This window comes from Meles meles, chromosome 2 (assembly GCF_922984935.1).
Source record: "Meles meles chromosome 2, mMelMel3.1 paternal haplotype, whole genome shotgun sequence".
NCBI lineage: Eukaryota > Metazoa > Chordata > Mammalia > Carnivora > Mustelidae > Meles > Meles meles.
The window spans coordinates 109,198,421-109,217,980 of record NC_060067.1 but is presented as its reverse complement, the minus strand read 5'-3'; the positions used below and the strand labels follow the sequence as shown (position 1 = coordinate 109,217,980).

The 19,560-nt window shown below is 36.1% G+C and overlaps 1 protein-coding gene across 6 annotated transcripts in view; it reads right to left on the bottom strand.

Annotated features, from left to right (window-relative positions):
- Positions 1-19,560, bottom strand: part of EMCN (endomucin) — a 125,240-nt gene that overhangs the window by 86,913 nt on the left and 18,767 nt on the right. The window lies entirely within an intron of this gene.

The following is a 19,560-nucleotide window of genomic DNA, read 5'->3' as shown; positions in this document are numbered from 1 at the left end:
TAATCCTTTTAATTCTGTGTTTGTTGGTCCTTTTAATTCTGTTGTATCAGAGATCAGAAAATAACAAACAAACATGTACGAAGGACTTGGACAATGTATTCATGCCCATGGAAGGCACTGTGTTCATGTTGTTTCTTCGTCCATAGAGAATATATATAGTATAGCACGTTAGTTAAGAGGATGGACTTTAAGATCAAGACTTTGTCTTGATCCAAGTCAAACTGGATATGTCGTTAGAGTAAATACATGTCATTAGTATAACTTCTCAAATTTAAAATTTTATCCAACATTTTCCTGTTTGAATCTGGAAAAAAACAATATTCTTGCACATCAGGGAAAAGCAATATTTCAGATGTGAGGAGACAGAGCATACTTCCTGTTTCATTTTATAGACTGTGGTGCTTGGACATGCTAGCACTTAGCACTGACTTTGTTTATAGGCAGTGTAGGGAAATGGTTTGATGTATTCAACACATATGGATGTGTTCAGCACATTCAGGAATGACAGAGTGCCTTTTCACAGGCTTTACAGAAATCAAGTCAAAAGGTTTTTTTCACTTCTGGATACACTTCACGCCCTTGCTCTCACCACTACCCCCCAATTCCCCCAGCAGGGAGACGGAACACAGCAAGCATGCATGACGTTATCTTTTCTGTATTAGTCATTTTTTTCTCGCTATCTTTCTTTGCATCCCAGAGTTTGTGATGTAACACTGATTTCTCAGTTTAAACTGAAGTTGAAGAAAGTTATTCAAAGAAGCACATACCACTTTGACTGGAAAATTCACCTATAAATAACTTAAATGGTCCCTATCTGCTGACTTGTTACATAGTAACAACCTCAATTTCTGGGTATAATTAATATCTTCAAAGACTTTTTTCTTATTTCTTTCTTCCTTTCGTTCCTTCTGCCCTTCCTTTTTTCCTTTTTCTCTTCCACAAACACTTACTGGGCAACTAATGTGAAAGTCAAAATTAGATCTAGTGAAAGACTCTGTGTCGTACTACATGGTGTCACCTGTGAGTATCTCTCAGTCTGGTAAGGAACACAATGCCTATACACAATAAATAACAAAGTTATCTGTGTGGGGCAGGTGGATCACTGTTTTTCAAACTGCAGTTTATGGTACAAGTAAAGAGTAATTAAGATCTAGTTAGTAGACTGCAGTCAGAACTTTGGCCAAATGAAAGAGAAAGGAAACAGAGGGATACTGCAAATAATGAGGGTAAGTATTGTTTCATGAAGTTCACATGCACGTGTATGTGTATATGTGTATTTGAGTAAAACATGCGTCTATGCAAAATACGTTTCCTATTGTGATTCTGGCTAAAAATTTTACTGGATAAAAAATTGGGCAAGAGTTTACAAGATAAAGGATGACCACCCTGCTGGCATGAGCAGGACTCCTTTCTGAAGAGTGGACTTAGGAGCTAGAGTTTGAAGAGTAAGGAGCACGTCCACATGGCTAGAGGAAGAGGCATGGTCAAAGGTCTGGAGGGGAAGTGAGAGAATTGAAAACAGTTGTGTTTGGCTGGATTGCTCTAAGCTATGAAAGTACATAGAAGGCCTTGTCTGGCACAATACTGGAGGCTAGATGATAAAGGACCTTGAACACCAAACCAGGGACTTGGGACTTTATTAACAAGTCAGTGGAGAGCCCTGGAGAGTTACCAAATAGAAATTCTACTGTAGGAAAATTGATGGGGAAGCCAGTGCAGCGGAATAAGAGGACACCAGCTGAACTGAACAGCTAGTCCCCATTTTTATGTTTACCGATGTCTCTGGCCTCTTGAAGTCATCACATGAGATTGGTGAGTTTACATCTATAAAGTGATTTGTGGCCAACTACAAGTAGGCACATTTTTAATTAAAAAAAAATTTTTTTAGGGATGCCCAGGTGTCTCAGTTGTTAAGCATCTGCCTTAGTATCAGGTCATGATCCCAGGCTCCTGGGTTTGAGCCTTGCATCGGGCTCCTGCTCAGCGGGAAGCCTGCTTCTCGCTCTCCCACTCCCTCTGCTTCTGTTCCTTCTCTCGATGGGTTTCTCTCTGTCAAGTAAGTAAACAAAATCTAAAAAAAATTTTTTTTTAATTTAAAAATTTAAAAATTAAAAAAAATTTTTTTAAAGATTTTATGTATGTATTTGAGAGAGAGAGAAAATGTGAGCAAGAGGGAGGAGCAGAGGAAAAGAGAGAAACAGACTTCCCAGTGAGCAGGGAGTCCAATGCAGGGCTCAATCCTAGGACCCTGAGATCATGACGTGAGCTAAAGGCAGACGGTTAATCAACTGAGCTACCCAGGTGAAGCAGGCACATTTTTAACGGCTGGTGAGGTAAGATTGAGATGTACTGCAAGGCTTGTCCTCACCAGACTGCTACACGTTTGGTCACTGATTTCCCTGAGTAAAATCTTAATCCAGTAGTGCTCATTAATGTCTCCATTAATAGTTCTTCAGATTGTCCATCAGAGAGAATGCCCTCCTTTGGCAAGGACTGACAAACCATCCCTGAAAATACTGAGTGTGTGCCAGGTCCATGTAAACATTTTCTGTGAATTAGCTCCTTTAATTCTAAGAAGAAACCATCTTGCCCATACTCATATGATTCATCATTGTACAGATGAAGACACTGGGGCTCAAAAAAGATAAAGCAACTTGCCCACATTATGCAGTGGGAAGTAACACAGCTGGAATTTTAATCCAGGCCCCTTGGAATCCAGAGAAGATACTCTTAACTACCACAGATTTTGCTATGGGAAATTGGTTCCATGCAAAGCCACATTCTCCTGCCCTGCCTGCTCTCTGCCTTTGACGGGGTATGATATTAAAGGGGTAGAAGTGACTAGATACACTGATGTTTTGTCCTCATGTACATAGGATGAGGAAACAGACAAAATACCTCACTGTTTTTTTTTTCTTGAAACATACTATCATTTTGTCATAGTCATTACATATATACACATATAAAATGTGTCCATCCATAAACGTCGATAAAATGTTTAGACTTAGATCTCTGAAGGCAATTTCCAATCTATTACAACTATCCGTGTTTGAAAAATAAAAATAAGAGATTTACTCAGTTGGGAAATTCTAGAAATAGTAACATTCTCTTACTCTACAGTGGGAAAGAATTATTCTAACTACCGCTGTTGAAGGTTTTATTGACTGTGATGCACGTAATCATTGGTTATGTTTTTACAGCATTTTCTATAAATTTCTTTGAGGTCTGGTTTGATCTCTTAATAAACTATTGAGGAAGGTGGTTTATTCTGAAATATTTTCTCATTACAAGACATTATGAGGTAGCATTTCACTTTCCTTTTTCTCCAAAGTAGTTAGAGCTAGATTTAACAAGGAGACCTGTGTTTCACATCTTTGTTTATGCCCAGCCAGATAGTGCTGCTCCTCGGATGTTGTAAGAGAAACAGATGGCATTTTGTCCTGATTCCACCCTATACCCAGACACCAGCTGAGAGAGCACAAGAGATACTATGACACTTAGTTTCCTATGCTTTGAAAGGATGAAGCAAGATTGGGATTTAAAAAAAAAATAACTACTTTAATTACGGAAATCACGAGAACTTTGAAAATTCAGCATATGGCTGAAAAACCAACTATCATATTTTTTCCTCTCAAATGATTAGGTCATCTACTCCAATTTTCTTGAGATGTTTTGTAATTACATTTCTAAGTAACTCCCAAGTGGTCTCTAGAAGTTAGAGTTTCATCCATCCTCATAATGAGAAGCTAGCTCTCTAGTTATCTTTTCCCCTACCAAGTCTACATTTAAGGTCTCCTAGACAACCACTATGAGAGAGAATAGCTCTTGGTTTCTCTAGATCAACACAAACACTGAATGACAGTAACTTAGAATCATAAAACTTGAGACCCGAAAAGAACTGTAAAAAATATCCCACTGTAACAGAATCCCAACATTTTATAACTTAGAAAATGTATGAGTTTAAGTTAGTTTCAAAAGATCATAATACAAATTACTAAAAAAGGTATTTAATTCCTAAATGAATACTCTGTATTATGTAATGTAGAAAAATCTTTTTTCCCCCCAATTCTTTCTGGGCATGTGGAATACACTTCTGACAGAAGCAATGCTTATGTTTTCCTTTGAACTATAGGAATAAATATTTACTTTGTGAGTTTTAAACATAGACAAAATCTTAGAAGAAATTTTAAGCTCTCTAAGGAAATAAAGGAGTGATTTCTTTAGAAATATATAGAGTATATAGAAAAGGTTAATTACCAAATGGTCTTATAAAGTGCCATTAGTAGGTAATAATTTCATAACCTAGAGGAACTAATCTGTGGAATTAAAGACAAAGTAAGTAATTTTGCATTTTAATATCTTATTTTTTTAATTTTTTTTTCAGTGTTCCAAAATTTATTGTTTAGGCACCACACCCAGTGCTCCATGCAATATGTGCCCTCCTTAATACCCACCACCAGGTTCACCCCTTCACTTACCCCAGAACCCTCAGTTTGTTTCTCAGGGTCCACAGTCTCTCATGGTTTGTCTACCCCTCCGATTTCCCCAACTCACTTCTCTTCTCCATCTCTCAATGTCTTCCATGTTATTCCTTATGCTCCACAAGTAAGTGAAACCATATGATACTTGACTCTCTCTGTTTGACTTATTTCACTCACCATAATCTCTTCCAGTCCCATCCGTGTTGATATAAATGTTGGGTATTCATCCTTTCTGATGGAGGCATAATACTCCATTGTATATCTTCTTTATCCATTCGTCTGTTGGAGGGCATCCTGGCTCTTTCCACAGTTTGGTGACTGTGGCCATTGCTGCTATGAACACTGGGGTACAAATGGCCCTTCTTTTCACTACATCTGTACCTTTGGGGTAAATACCCACTAGTGCAATTGCAGGGTCATAAGGTAGATCTATTTTTAATTTCTTAAGGAATCTCCACGCTGTTTTCCAAAGTGGCTTCACCAACTTCCATTCCCACCAACAGTGTAAGAGGGTTCCCCTTTCTCCACATCCTCTCCAACACTTGTTGTTTCCTGTCTTGTTAATTTTGGCCATTCTAACTGGTGTAAGGTGGTATCTCCATGTGGTTTTGATTTGAATCTCCTTGATGGCTAGTGATCATGAACATCCTTTCATGTGTCTGATAGCCATTTGTATGTCTTCATTAGAGAAGTGTCTGTTCATGTCTTCTGCACATTTTTTTGATGTGATTATCTGTTTTGTGTGTGCTGAATTTGGGGAGTTCTTTATAAACCTCGGATATCAGCCCTCTGTCTGTAGTGTCATTTGCAAATATCTTCTCCCATTCTCTGTGTTGCCTCTTTGTTTTGTTGACTGTTTCCTTTGCCGTGCAGAAGCTTTTGATCTTGATTCATTTTCACTTTTGTTTCCTCTGCCTTTGAAGACATATCTTGAAAAAATTTGCGTGGCCATTGTAGAAGAGGTTACTGCCTGTGTTCTCCTCTGGAATTTTGATAGATTCTTGCCTCACATTAAGGTCTTTTATCCATTTCGGGTTTATCTTTGTGTATGGTGTAAGAGAATGGTCGAGTTTCATTCTTCTACACATAGCTATTCAATTTTCCCAGCACCATTTGTTGAAGAGACTTTTTTCCACTGGATGTTTTTTCCTGCTTTGTCGAAGATTAGTTGACCATAGAGTTGTGGGTCCATATCTGGGCTCTCTACTCTGTTACACTGGTTCTATGTGTCTGTTTTTGTGCCAGTACCATGCTGTCTTGGTGATCACAGCTTTTATTATTCCCACTAATTCATGTTGTCTCCATACAGGCCACCTTTTATACATTTCCACTTCCTCAAGCTTTTAAAAACTTTATATAGATTTTATATTGAAATAAAATAACTATCAATTGTTCGGTTATCACTTGGGGATGCTTATCCCCTATACATCACAGTTTGTAACGAACATAGATTCACATCTTAAATTTGGATGTGATAGTAATGCATAATTGGGGTGTTATCAATGGTGAGAGGGCTTTTTTTTACAGTAATTTGTCAGTAGTTGCTGGTATAATAATCTTGTTTGACTGATACCCTATTATCTTCTTTGTTAATAAATAACTTTTAGTGGAGTTTAAATTGAAAATTTCAATTTTTCCTCACTGATCAGAAAATATATATATTAAAATATATTGAAAATATATAAAAATATACTGCAAATGATATAAAAATAAAATATATTTATATATTAATTTAATGAAAGAGACAAACGCATAAATAAATATAATACAGTACTACTTGCTATATTCCCATCAAAACAGCACCTTCACGAAAGAGAAGACACTAACTCCAACTCCTTTTGATTATCAGTATCTCATCAGCGAGGCTTCTCTTCTATCACAGCAAAATTCACTTTGGTTTATTGCCAACCAAATTAAATACAGTTAATTTTTTATCAATTAAAATAAAATAACAATTATTATGTGATGATGTGTCTTTTTCCCAGAGGAACTTAAAGTTTATGTTGATACTCAAGCTATGCATATGTGAAACAACCGTAAGATTATGCTAATGGAGCATATGAATTGGTGCTCATTATTACTAGGCATAGCTGGCTCTGTACAATGTTAAGTGAAGTCAAAGTAAGGTGATGTGTCAGGAATAATCAGAATTACTTTCTTGGGAGAAGAGATTTCAAGAATAATTAGATAATTGAACACATCAAGGGAAAATTTTTTTTCATGGAAGAAAAGAAAGAAAGGATATTGAAAAAGAAGAAAGTCAACACTGCTAAGTAAAACAGAGGCCATATAATATGAGGCCTTGAAAGGGAACATTCTTTTGGGAGAGGAAAATTGGAAAATCCCATTTTCAATGAAAATGTACCCTCCATAATACCCACCACCAGGCTCACCTGCCCATGCCCACCCAAACCCTCAGTTTGTTTCTCAGAGTCCACAGTCTCTAATGGTTTTTCTCCTCCTCTGATTTTCCCCAACTCACTTCTCTTCTCCATTTCCCAATGGAGATGCTAGAGATAGAGGAAGATCTTGAAAAAAAGGTTTTAAATTGGAAGTATATTTTCAATTAAGACTCACAAAATACTGTAGCAAACACCCAAGTTTTTTTTTTTTTTTTCCAAACAGCCAAGTTTTGAAAATGCTTATTACATTGCCTAGGTAGAATGAATTAAGGAGATAAGAAGAAAATCTCATCTCTTACAGTGAGGAAAATATTCAGATAAGAGGGAGAAAGCTGTGCCCGAAAGAGGAATCTCCTCAGGTTGCCAGCCATCTGTGAGATGGGGAGGGAGAGCCAAACCTGGCAGGCTCCAAGCGGGTGGACAGGTTTCTCAGCCACCTGGCCCCTCTGCGGAGAACAGGAAGGCAGCATCGCATTGGTGAGTTTCTTAAACAGAAAACAACAATATCTACAAAATGGACCTGAGAACTCAAGATATTTTGGCTCACGAGTGGATGGAAGTGTACAAGGCAAATTTCCTTTACTCACCCAGATGTCAGGCTGGAAACGACAGGGCAGTGCATTTATTTGCCTTCACAAAAATAACTGTGATTTTTTAAAAAAATCATCCATAATAATGAGATATTTTAGATTGTGGACTCCATTATAAGCGAACTTTGGGTTTTAAGAGTTTCAACTTTTCGAGGCATAAAAAGAAAAAGGTTGTATTTAATATTTATTGGGGTGGGAGTAGGAGGGAAAAGGAACAACTTGGCCATACTCTCAGACTTTTAGACAGTCGTCGCACTGCCCCTCTCTCTGGTCTATAAACAGGCCAGAGAGAACCTGTGGTTTCGCAGCTCAAAAAAAAACATCTTCCAAGGAAACAAGATGCTTAGGCTTCACGCATTCTTGTAGGCACCAGCAGACTTCACAAGCAAGTCCCCGGGGCCCATCTCATGACTTCAGGAAGAGGATGAATTTGGGGGGGCCCTTTCAGTCCCGAGAGGAACCTCACTGCCTTGTCCCTTCTCTGGGCTCCAGGGAGGTGCAGTGATAATAAAGGAGAGCATTCTCTGTTCTCTCTCTAATGGCACCTCCAACTTTCCTCTGAATGTAGAATGTAGTCACTTGAGATCTTGGGTCTTAAGTATAGGCTCTCCTGAGAGTTTTTTCTCAGAAGGGAAGGTCTCACTAGACACTGTTGACCAGCAGATCACGTTCATTTAGAATTTTAACTTATACCCATGAAATGACATGACAGGAGATGGAAGCAAGACCCAAACCTGGCAATTCTGACATTAGCTGACGGTGTAATGTGCTGTGAGCCACTCTACCTCTCTGCGTCTCAGTTTCCTCTCTATAAAAAGTATCTGTTGAACAACTTCACTTCATCAATAAAATTGTATTGCCTCTAAGATGAAGTTGCTATGTAAATATCCATTATGGCAAATCATTAAGTGTAAGTTGCATTTCTATATACCTAGTGGAAACTTGTATTTTAGCAGTCATACACAATGGCTTTATGGAGTCATCAACTTGCTACCAGGAAGAAATCTGAGCCCAAAAGGGAATTCTGTATTTCAAGAGGCAACAGTGACTACATTCATTTGTAGTCTGATAATGTTACCTGGACTAAATGTAGTCCCCTTTAGGGTGTTGATCTACCCAGAGCTAGAGGGAAATGTGAAAGACAAACTTTCAAATAGGTGTTGGGAATATTTTGTTACGGGATTTTCTTTTCAACATAGAAGAGCAAGCATAAGAAGAAATATTTTGTATAGGTGAATTAATTCCTACATGAATGAATAGAGCCCATAGCAAATAAGGTAGTCAACTCCCTCTCACCAATGTGTGTGTGTGTGTGTGTGAGAGAGAGAGAGCACACACGCCACACGCTCATGTCTATATTTGATTAGTGACAACTGTATTTCCAAAAATTGTTTGCAGAATTGCATTTGAAGCCAGAAAACAGTATTTAGCTAAATTTTAGATATCTTATTAATAATTTCATCTACTTTATTTTTTTCTTCTCTAAATGTAAAGAAAAACTCTCTGGTTGATTTAAAATGCTGTTTAGTTTGTTATCAGCTGAGAATCTATGCTTTTAGTTATAAAGAAGTAAAATAAAATAATAAAAGAGTTATTTCTCTTTTATGAAAAGTCAATCTTTTCTTGCTCTGAGGAGAGTTGCTTGAAGGTACAAAGCAACTTTAAAATATGCTTTTTGAAGATTTTTTTTATTTATTTCAGAGAGAGAAGGAGAGAGGGAGAGCAAGTGCAAGCATGAGCCTGGGAAGAGGGGCAGAGGGAGAAGCTGGCTTCCCGCTGAGCAGGGAGCCCGACGGGAGACTCAATCCCAGGACTCTGGAATCATGAACTTGAGCTGAAGGCAGACACTTAGCCAACCAACTAAACCACCCAGGCGCCCCAGGACCAAAAAAAAAAAAAAAAAAAAACCCAAACCAAAACAAAAAACCCAAAACAAAAAAACAACCAAAAAACCAAAAAAACCAAAAAATCAAACCTTTAAATGATAGATATCCCAAGGACACAAACTCATGTAACAATTACGTTTGAATACATCAGTTGATTTTAAAAACAATTTTGTGAAACAGTTGAACAGACACAAGTGTTACCTACACTTTATTGATGAAGAAACTGAGGTCCTGGTAAGTGACTGAGACTTAATCAAGATGCAGAGTTAGAAGGTGTTAGAGCCTTCCCTAAACTCAGATGTTCTAATCCCTTAATCATGTTCTTTTCCTCAATATTGGCTAGAATCCCAGAACTGTAAGTTCACGTTTGCAGTTGTGGTACTGTTATGCCACTACTTTAATGACTTTAGAGTACCTAATTTTTCTCTAATGTTATTGATAATTGTTATGAAAATAAGGGTAACTAATGAACAGTTGTAAAATACTAAAAATAAAAAAAAACAGTGATCATCAGTAGTATTTCATCTGTTTTTGGCTGATCCATAAGTGATTATTAAATAAATCAAATCAAAACAAAATCTTTTAGCTCAAAGTTTGATCTTACCTTGCCCATGACTACAGCATTAGGGTGAAACAATTTTACTAAAAAATTAAAAAGGAAGAAAGTCAACTTTTATTGTAATAGCAAATCGCACAGAAAATTTTTGAACAGCTTTTGAAGCTGTGACTTTTTTAGTGACTTTTTCACATTATTTGTTACTTGTCCTGGATTTAGGGTGATATTATATAAATAAATGTTTATTTTCTTGTTGAGGGGTAAAGTCACCGTATTATTGTAAATATATTATTGCTTGGTCTCACTTAGCAAAAATCACTCATTACCTTAGTCACATCAAAAAACTATTTTGCCCTCTTAATTTTATTCACATCAAGATATTTTTTAATATATATATCCAGTATCCCCATATGAATGTAAGAAAAGACACTAAATAAAGGAAAATTATCTCTTAGCGAGGTTATAAAGCAAGGGGCCGTGTAGTGTCGGGAGTCATCACAGCAGGATTCTGGGGCCATGTTGTCCAATCCAGGCCCCGCCACTGACCAGTAATGTGACTTTCTGCAAATAGCTTCATCTCTTTAGCCCCAGTTTTCAAAATTTTGGAAGCCTACTCTATATGGTTTCTGTACAGATCAAACCACTGATACGCCTCGAAAGGTGAGAGGTGCAGTTAATAACTAGGTTACACTTGAATTTATTCTGATAAAAAAACTCCATGAAATGAAGCACCTTTTAGAGTTCTACCATTAGGTCATATAAATTATGTTTCTGACTGCCATTGCCCCTAAATACTTGATTAACTGCTTACAGGGCCATGTCCCACACAGTCAGCAGATTCGTGCTAGAAAAGTCTGAAAATGCTGAAGCCCTGTCCTAAATCATAACCACATTTTCCCAATTATGTCCTAACTTTGACAACCACTTTGCCAGACTTTATAAATTATTTTTTCATTATTCTCATTTTCTAATGAGAACCTGATTATAAGTAGCAGAACAGAAAGCTTGCAGGATAGAAAAAAGAAAATTAGAAAGTTGGTTTATGTAGTAGAGGAAAGAGGTTTTCATGCTGTAGTACTTAGGCACATGGTTGTTACCATGCTGTGGGCATGGAGTTATTGGGATCTGCAGAGTTTCTGGCGGGGATCACTAAGTCTCACACTAGTACCAGCTGACGTACGCAAGTACGTCAATTATATATTATTGTACAATACTATATTGTATACCCCAAACTTACATAACACTGCATGTTGACTACACTGGAATTAAGATAAAATAAAAACTTTAAAAATCTGTATTCACACTAATTATTGTCTGTGTATTGAAAAAGATGAATCACACATATAATTTATATTGTTATTAATAAAATACAAATTTTAAATAGTTGCTTAGTGTTTAGCAGCATTCTGCTTCCTTAAATAGTGGATGCAAATATTAACCTATGGGGAGGGGAGTTTGCAATTTTCCCATGTAAATAAGGTGTTTCTTTTCAAAAAGTTTGAGGACCACTTCTTTGTGGATCTAAGTATCTCAATAACAGTAAAATTTTTTAAATTTGGCTGAAGGCATCAAAGACATCACAAAACAACCAGAATTTGAAATCTTGTCTTACCACTGCAACACAAAGTTAGGGACACTTTTCTTTTTTTTTTTTAATATTTTATTTATTTGACAGACAGAAATCACAACTAGGTAGAGAGGCAGGCAGAGAGAGAGGAGGAAGCAGGCTCCCTGCGGAGCAGAGAGCCCTATGCGGGGCTAGATCCCAGGACCCTGGGATCACGACCTGAGCCAAAGGCAGAGGCTTTAACTCACTGAGCCACCCAGTCACCCCAGGGACACTTTTCAAATACTAATAAGAAACAAACAAGCAAAGACCCCGACAGAGCAGGGGACTTACAGCCCTTTTGGTTATAGCATATGCCAATTCAGAGTGCTAGAACAAAAGCGTATCTTTTCTTCCTCTGAATCTGTCTCCCCACAGTTTCTCCACATTGGAGATGGAAAAACTGTTATGAACCACACGCTCAGTAGGAGTCCATCATGTATTTATATAAGAACAGGTAAGTAGTCAAAGTATCCACTTTCCGATTTCAGGGTCTAGCTTTTATATGGTATATTTTCCAAATTAATATTTTGAACATTCCATTAGGATGTCAACAAAGGAGTCACTTGTGGTGGGTTAATTAAATCGAACACATTTAAAAATAACTCTGCATGTTGTGGGACAGATGCAGCCTTTGGAAAAAGAAGGAGCCTACCCTGAACATTGCAACAGATTTTTGTATTTAATAGTAGGCAACAGACACATTTCCAGAATATGCTCTCAAAGCCTGGTTGGGAAGTGTCTGCTCTGTGACAGCAGGAGAAAAAAAAATCCATATATAAAGTAAAGGAGAACAAGAAGTAAATTATAATACTTTTACTTCTCAATTACTCAAATTTACCTCATTATTTAAAAGTAATGCCCCATTGCATGATATTGTCCAATTTTACCTAGAATAATGAGCTACTCCAAGATCCTTCCTAAAATGCAAAGACAGAAACTAGGATAGAAAACTTGCTCTTCGCTAAAAACAAATTGTCAGGCATACCCTTGGAAGAGGCAGTTTTGGAAATTCAAAAGGCTGTTCAGAACTATAATAGATGTGAGAGAAAGGTTTGGAGAGTACTGAATTGCTCTGCCAAATGAACTCAGTGTTTTACCCCTAACAGTAAGAGAAAGACCTGGGGGAAGAGGAGAGAGAAAAGGCCAAGGAAGAAGGTAGAGAGAAAAGGCAAGGAAGAAGGTAAAGTATCCAAAGGACTTTTCAGACCAAGGATACCTAGTCCTCTTAACTTTGCATGGCTCTTACGTAAAACCTGGCCTTTCAGTAATATCAGCTACTACGCAGAAAGTTGGCAATTACCCATCAAGACTTCAGTTAAGTAGCTATTTCAGGGCATGCATGAAAGAAAGGGGGGCTGTCCTTTGGATTTTGCCAAAGTGAAGTTAAAGAAAAGGTCATAAGAAACCAAATGTCGTACCTGATTTGGGGGATGCAGGAGGTTGGAAAGAAAGGTGGGAGCATGAGAACCTACTCCTTCCCCTGACATGAAGGATTTGCAGAATCGTGGGGCATTGGGCTTGTACCCAGAGGAAAGAATATGTCGAATCTGAACATGGTTTTACTTTAAAGGTGTTTTGTTTTGTTTTGTTTTCACTTTAAAGGTTTTACATGAAAGTTGAATCTGAGCGTGGTGACATCTGTTACAGAAAATGATTTCCTTATTTTATTAAATGCTGTTTACTAGAATGAGAATCAGATTTGCTAATTCATGATGATGACAATGCATTTATTGAGAAGAGGATAATCATAAATTTGTTCTATAGAAAATCCTTCCAGACAGGGTAGGTCCTAAATTGTTTGCTTCACATAGGTGGAAGGAGAGATTATCAGAAAAAATAGACTCTACAGAAAAAAGATTTCAATGCAAAATCAATACTTAGCAATGTTGAGCAAAAAACCTGAGGGTTTTGAAGGGTCGGGGGTAGGAGGTTGGGGGAACAGGTGGTGGGTAATGGGGAGGGCACGTTTTGCATGGAGCACTGGGTGTTGTGCGAAAAGAATGAATACTGTTACGCTGAAAAAGTAAATAAAATGGAAAAAAAAATAAATAAATAAAATTACAGATCTTTGGAGAAAAAAAAAAAGTATTTCCTAAGTGTGAGGGCTAGCATTAGATCACAGTTGACATTTACCTGTAAACTGCTTTTTTTTTTTTTCCTGGTTTTGATGACAAATTCATGCCAAAACAATTAAATTTACTTTCCTGACAAAGTAACAGAAATATTAATAAGGGAAAGCCAATAGGTGTAATTTCACACTATTATCAATATATAATTGGTTTCTTTTATTGAGAATTCCTAAGAAATACGGTACTCTGTATAAACATGGTTATTAGTTTAGAATCATTATGAAAAATATACCAGAATGATAAAATTTCAAGCAATTCTAGCAAATAGCATTAACAGTTATCTGTGTATCTTCAACTACTAGTATAGTATTTGACAACAAACCCTTATTAAATGTTAATTAAATGACAAATGTGAGTAAATTTTTCCTGAATAGCCAGAATTTTCAAAATATTATAATTATTCTGTCATTTTAAATAGGACTACTACTGTCATTTTAAATAGAAGCACTACTGCCTAAAACTAGAAAGCAAAAGCTTGGGTTGATTTTATAGTGAACATATGACTCATTGTTGAAACTTCATATTGAAATAAACTTTCTCCATTTAATGGTAAATCATTATTTCTTATACTTTATTACTAGTTGTAAAAACATATCTCTGCTCTTATGTAAACTCAGTAGCGTTGAATAGTGGATAAATTTGGATTTATAATATTTTTCCTGATATAGGGTCACTTCAAAATCTGGGAATCATTTGTGGGGCATTTTCTCTATGTTCTTGGCATTTTTTTCTTACCTCCAGAAAGACTTCTATAACATTTGAAAACACATTCTTCATATTCTCCTGGTGACAAAGGTTGAGGTAAAATGTTTTTGCTAAGTTCAGAAGAGTCACTAACCAACTATCAGAGTGTCCTCAGAACCCTTGTTCATTTTAACAACCTACTAGCAAGGACAAAAGAGAGAGTGAAGAAAATGCCAAAGTTGGCTTGAGCTCTCTCCTGACGTTTAATCTCCAGGAAAATGTGTCCAAAATTTCATCCACTCCTCTACCACCTTTGTGAGTTTGTTCACATGCTTTACTCTACTTTACTCTATTACTTTATTCTACATTACTCTTTTACTTAAAAGTAAAATCACTTTTAAAAATTTAATCCAGGGGCACCTGGGTGGCTCAGTGGGTTAAAGCCTCTGCCTTCGGCTCGGGTCATGATCCGAGTCCTGGGATCGAGCCCCACATCGGGTTCTCTGCTCAGCGGGGAGCCTGCTTCCTCCTCTCTCTCTGCCTGCCTCTCTGCCTACTTATGATCTCTGTCTATCAAATAAATAAATAAATAAAATCTTTAAAAAAAATAAAAATTTAATCCAGTTTTTAAAAAGAAATATTATAAGGGTACCACAAAAGAAGAATAAGATCTCTTGTCATTAACCAGAAAAATAAAAACCATAAAAACAGTCATATTCCATAAAGATACCATTAACTATGGTGGTCCTATGCTTGATCCTGCGTGGTCTGTCTTGAAAAGTAAATTAGTGTTAGGCCATAACTAAAATATAAGAACACAAAACATACACTGAGATAACCAAAAGTACAATAGATTTGAGTCCAAATTATTTAATTCTCTGACATTTATCCCCCAAATTATCTCAAGCACTGCCAGCTATATTCATATTATGCCCTGGAAATATTGTTTTAGGTGAAAGCTTCTTAAGGCCACCTTATAGTCATAAAGTGCCTTGAAATGCAACAAATTATAGCTTTTCTATATAGCAGAAAGTCAGCCCTAATTATTTTGTTCTTCTCTTTTCTCCTCATACTAGCATACATTGTTCCCATCTGCTTTTAACAACCAAAGTCAAATCAGCTTGAAGCCAGCATTGTTTTAGGGATAATAATACAGGTAGAAAGTAAAGGCTGAGTTGGTGGTTAATAATGACATAATGTCTTAAATACCATAGACCTACATAGAGGCCTAGTGCAATCAAGTTAGGCCTGAGAAAAGCTTCTGATTTTTGTCTCATGACATTGCCATCAACAAACTAGACAAACTATAAGGCAGCAAACTATAGAATCAATTTATGAACAAAACTAGCACAACATTTCAAATGAGTCTGACCTTTGCACTTTAAAAAATAATCCAAATCAAGTTTTTAAAGGATAGTATTTTGAACTGCATTTTTAGTATTTTGGATTAAATAATAAGGAAATGAATAATATGAAAATAATTAGATAAATCATTGTTTATATATAGATAAAGTTGAGTTTCAATAAATATAAAGTGAACAACAAAAGAGCAAAAGCAAAGAGTAGACAAATTTAATAGAATAGTATAAAGAAAAGATGTAAAGCCAAAGGAAACTCCAAGTAAAAAAGAATGAATTAATATAATATTTTATCTTAAATTCATATTTGCAAATGGAACTGTAGTGATAGATCAGGTTATATAACTAAGAAGTAACAACTGCTATTTTGCTCAATAGTGGTTAGATTCTTATTACATTAATTCAATTTGATCTCTGTGTTTTGAGCAAGTAGGAGCAAAATCGTCAAAGAAGAGGAACTAACATGAGTAAAGATGGAAATTGGATTCTAGTAGAGAAGAAAAAGGAGTTGGAATGATTTACTGTTTAATCTGAGAAAAAAGTCTGAAACTATATTTAATCCTCTCTGAATTTGTTTCTGTAATATCATTTGTATCTCTAACCTAATTTTCCAATATGTGTATGACAGTGAAAAGAATTTCACCTTAAAATTTCTGAAGTTTCACTAGATGAAAAAAATTACCAATTATTTTACCAATATTCAGAGATGTAAATGGACAAATACAATTCATTCACAGCAATTCTTATATAAGCAATTTCTCTTTTAGGAAATGCAAATGATAACTAAGCCAACTTCATTAGTAAAATATATTTGCAAGGAAAACAGCATTATAACTTCCATTAATTACAGTGTATAATTTTTAAATTGTCTATGTTGGGGGGCACCTGGGTGGCACAGTAGGTTAAATGTCTGCCTTCAGCTTAGGTCATGAACTCGGGTTCTGGGGACTGAGCCCCATGTCCAACTCTTTGCTCAGCAGGGAACCTGTTTCTCCCTCTCCCTCTGTATGTTCTCTCTCTCTCTCTCTCTCAACTAAATAAATAAAATCTTCAAAAAAGTTATCTATGTTGGACTATAGAAAAATTATGTTGCTTATAAAATTTATTGCTACTATAATTATTTCAGTATTATAAACAAGGTGATGAAGCATTATTCTTGTTCTATCTGCACCAGTTCTTCAACAGTAAATTAAAGCTTTGAACTTTAAGACTGTAATAAGGCAAGACGTATAATCCTAAAGATGTTTTTCTCTTTATGGAGCAAGTAATAATGGATCAGCTAAATGAGTTCAGTCAGTATAATTAAACATGTACTGTGTGGATATAGCTTGAGGGAAAATAATTTAACTTGAAATCTAGAAAAATTCCCTTGATACAAGGTGTTCTTTCTGATCTGAATGTCAGTCAAAGTTGTATCCAACACTAGAACCTATTACAAGTTTGAATGATGGCACTTACATTAGCCACACATTGCTGGGCAACAAACCATCCTTAAACACATGTCTGACAACAGTTGTTCATTATCTCTCACAATTTTTGCGGGGAAGTAACTTGAGAGCAGGTTTGAGCAATTCTGGCTTTGGGTCTCTTACAAGATAGCAGTCTGCCGAGATTGCAGCTGGAGCAGCAATCAGCTCAGGGTGTGATGGGTCTGGAAGATCCATTTGTGAGGTGGCTTATTCACATTGTTGGCAAGTTGATGCTGGCTGTCAGTTTTACTCCAATAGGTCTCTCCACAGCGTCGCCTGACTCTTCTCACAATGCAATGATGGCAGGCTTCCCCCAGAGAAAGCAATCTGAGAGACTGAGGTAGAAGCTATAATGTCTTTTACTGCCTAGGCCTTGGAAATCACACAACATCCCTTTCACGGAATTCTATGAGTCAGGCAAGTCAGCCCTAATTAAGTGTGAGAATGTTCCACCGAAATGCTTGAATACCAAGAAGCAAGGATCATTGGAGGCCATCTTTGAAACTTGCTACCACAATACTTGAAATTTGTTGGATTACAAGCATAGAAATTATTAGATATTAAAAAGTGAATTTCTGTATTTTAGAAAAAAATCTTCTAAGTTTTATTTATAACCTGAATCTACCCACTCAACTTGCCCATTATTTCCCCCACAGATAAGCAGATTTCTTTGCCATCTTTTAAATATGGCATTTTTATTTCCTACTCTGTATTTTTGCTCCTATTTAGAAAATTTAATAAAAATTTTAGAGAACATGGATAATTCTTTTCTTCGAAATTCTGCTGAAGTTGTACCATCTGCATGAAGCCTTATTTATTAGTTCTTTCTACAATGACTATCATCTCCTTAGAATTTCTATATATTATATTCTTAAACCACACAATTAAATACTTAATGAGTACTTTTCATTTACTTAACAGACAATAACTGAATGCCCACTATGTACTAGGGCTATACTAAATGATGGCATAAAATTAATGATTTATTTCCCTTATCAATCCAAAGAATTTACTTATATATCTTATATTCATGATAATAATACTTAGTATATTAACTCTGTAAGTGTATTTTCAAGTTGGTAAGTATAAGCTTTTTTTTTAAAATGTCCCCAAATATACATTTTGTGTGCAGAAAATGTTTTATAGATGTTAATTCAGTTTGGGAGTATATATTCAGCTATTATTCAATTTAAACAGTCATTTTAGAGACCTTTTAACATTTAATACTATTTACATGTTTGGTTAAATTCCCTTAAATATGTAAAACTCTATTAACAAATTGAAAATATTTAACATATACCAGTTTGCCTGCCTTTTAGAATTTTGTGGAGATCAAATATATAAAAGTACTTTGTAAACTAATTTATGCATAAATATGACATTATTGTTATTAAATCATAAGGTCAATTGTGCTTCTGTATTAAAATGATTCAATAGAAATCAAAGCACTTGACTTTGTTCATAAGTACTTTATTTTTTTATTTGAGAGCGAGAGAGTGAGCGAGGGAGAGAGAGCACAAGCTGGGGGGAGGGGCAGAAGGGGAGAGGGAGCAGACTCCCTGCTGAGCAGGGAACCCAGTTGGATGTTCCATCCCAGGATCCTGGGATCACACCAGAGCCAAAGGCAAACAAACACTTGTTTAATCAACTGAGCCACCCAGATGCCCCTGCTCATAAATACTTTCAATGAATACTTTATCATTTCTTAGAATGGCTACAAATATCTTTAAATAGTACTTCCTTACCTGAATTAGATGGAGATTGGAGAATGTTGAATTTAAATGAAGTTAAAGACCTAGGAGGATTAAATATTATTCCAACCAATGAAAGCCTGTATTGAACACAAGCAGCATAGCAAGCAAGCTTTGATTAGGACTTTGCAAGATAGGTTTCAGCCTCAAGGAGGTCTTATCTGAAATCAGAGATCTTGAGGTGCATTGCTAGACATGAGTTCTCAGGTCAACATTTAGTCAGGTAGAGCAAGACTTACAAATAAATGAATGCATATTAAATTAAAGAGGATGAATGCCTCTGAGTGCTAAAATAATTATAGAAAGACAGAAAGTTAGCTCAGTACAAGGTGACAAACCCAAGCAGGGTCAAGTCCTACATGGAAAGCTTCTGACCCTAAATAAGTAAGGATGAATGACCACCTAAAATTCAAGAGAAAAACAGAATAAAATTGGGGGAAAATGATAACATCTAAATAAAAGCTTAAAGTATACAGTTTCAAAAAACAAAACAAAACAAAAACATACAGCGTCTTCCCTATTCTTAAGAGTTTTGTACTACAGATGTGGTGGGGGCAGGCGGAGGGGAAGATGGAGAATCACAAATATTGTATGAATAGTGACAATAGAGATTTATTTAGTAAAAAGAGATTGGTCTTGTCATCA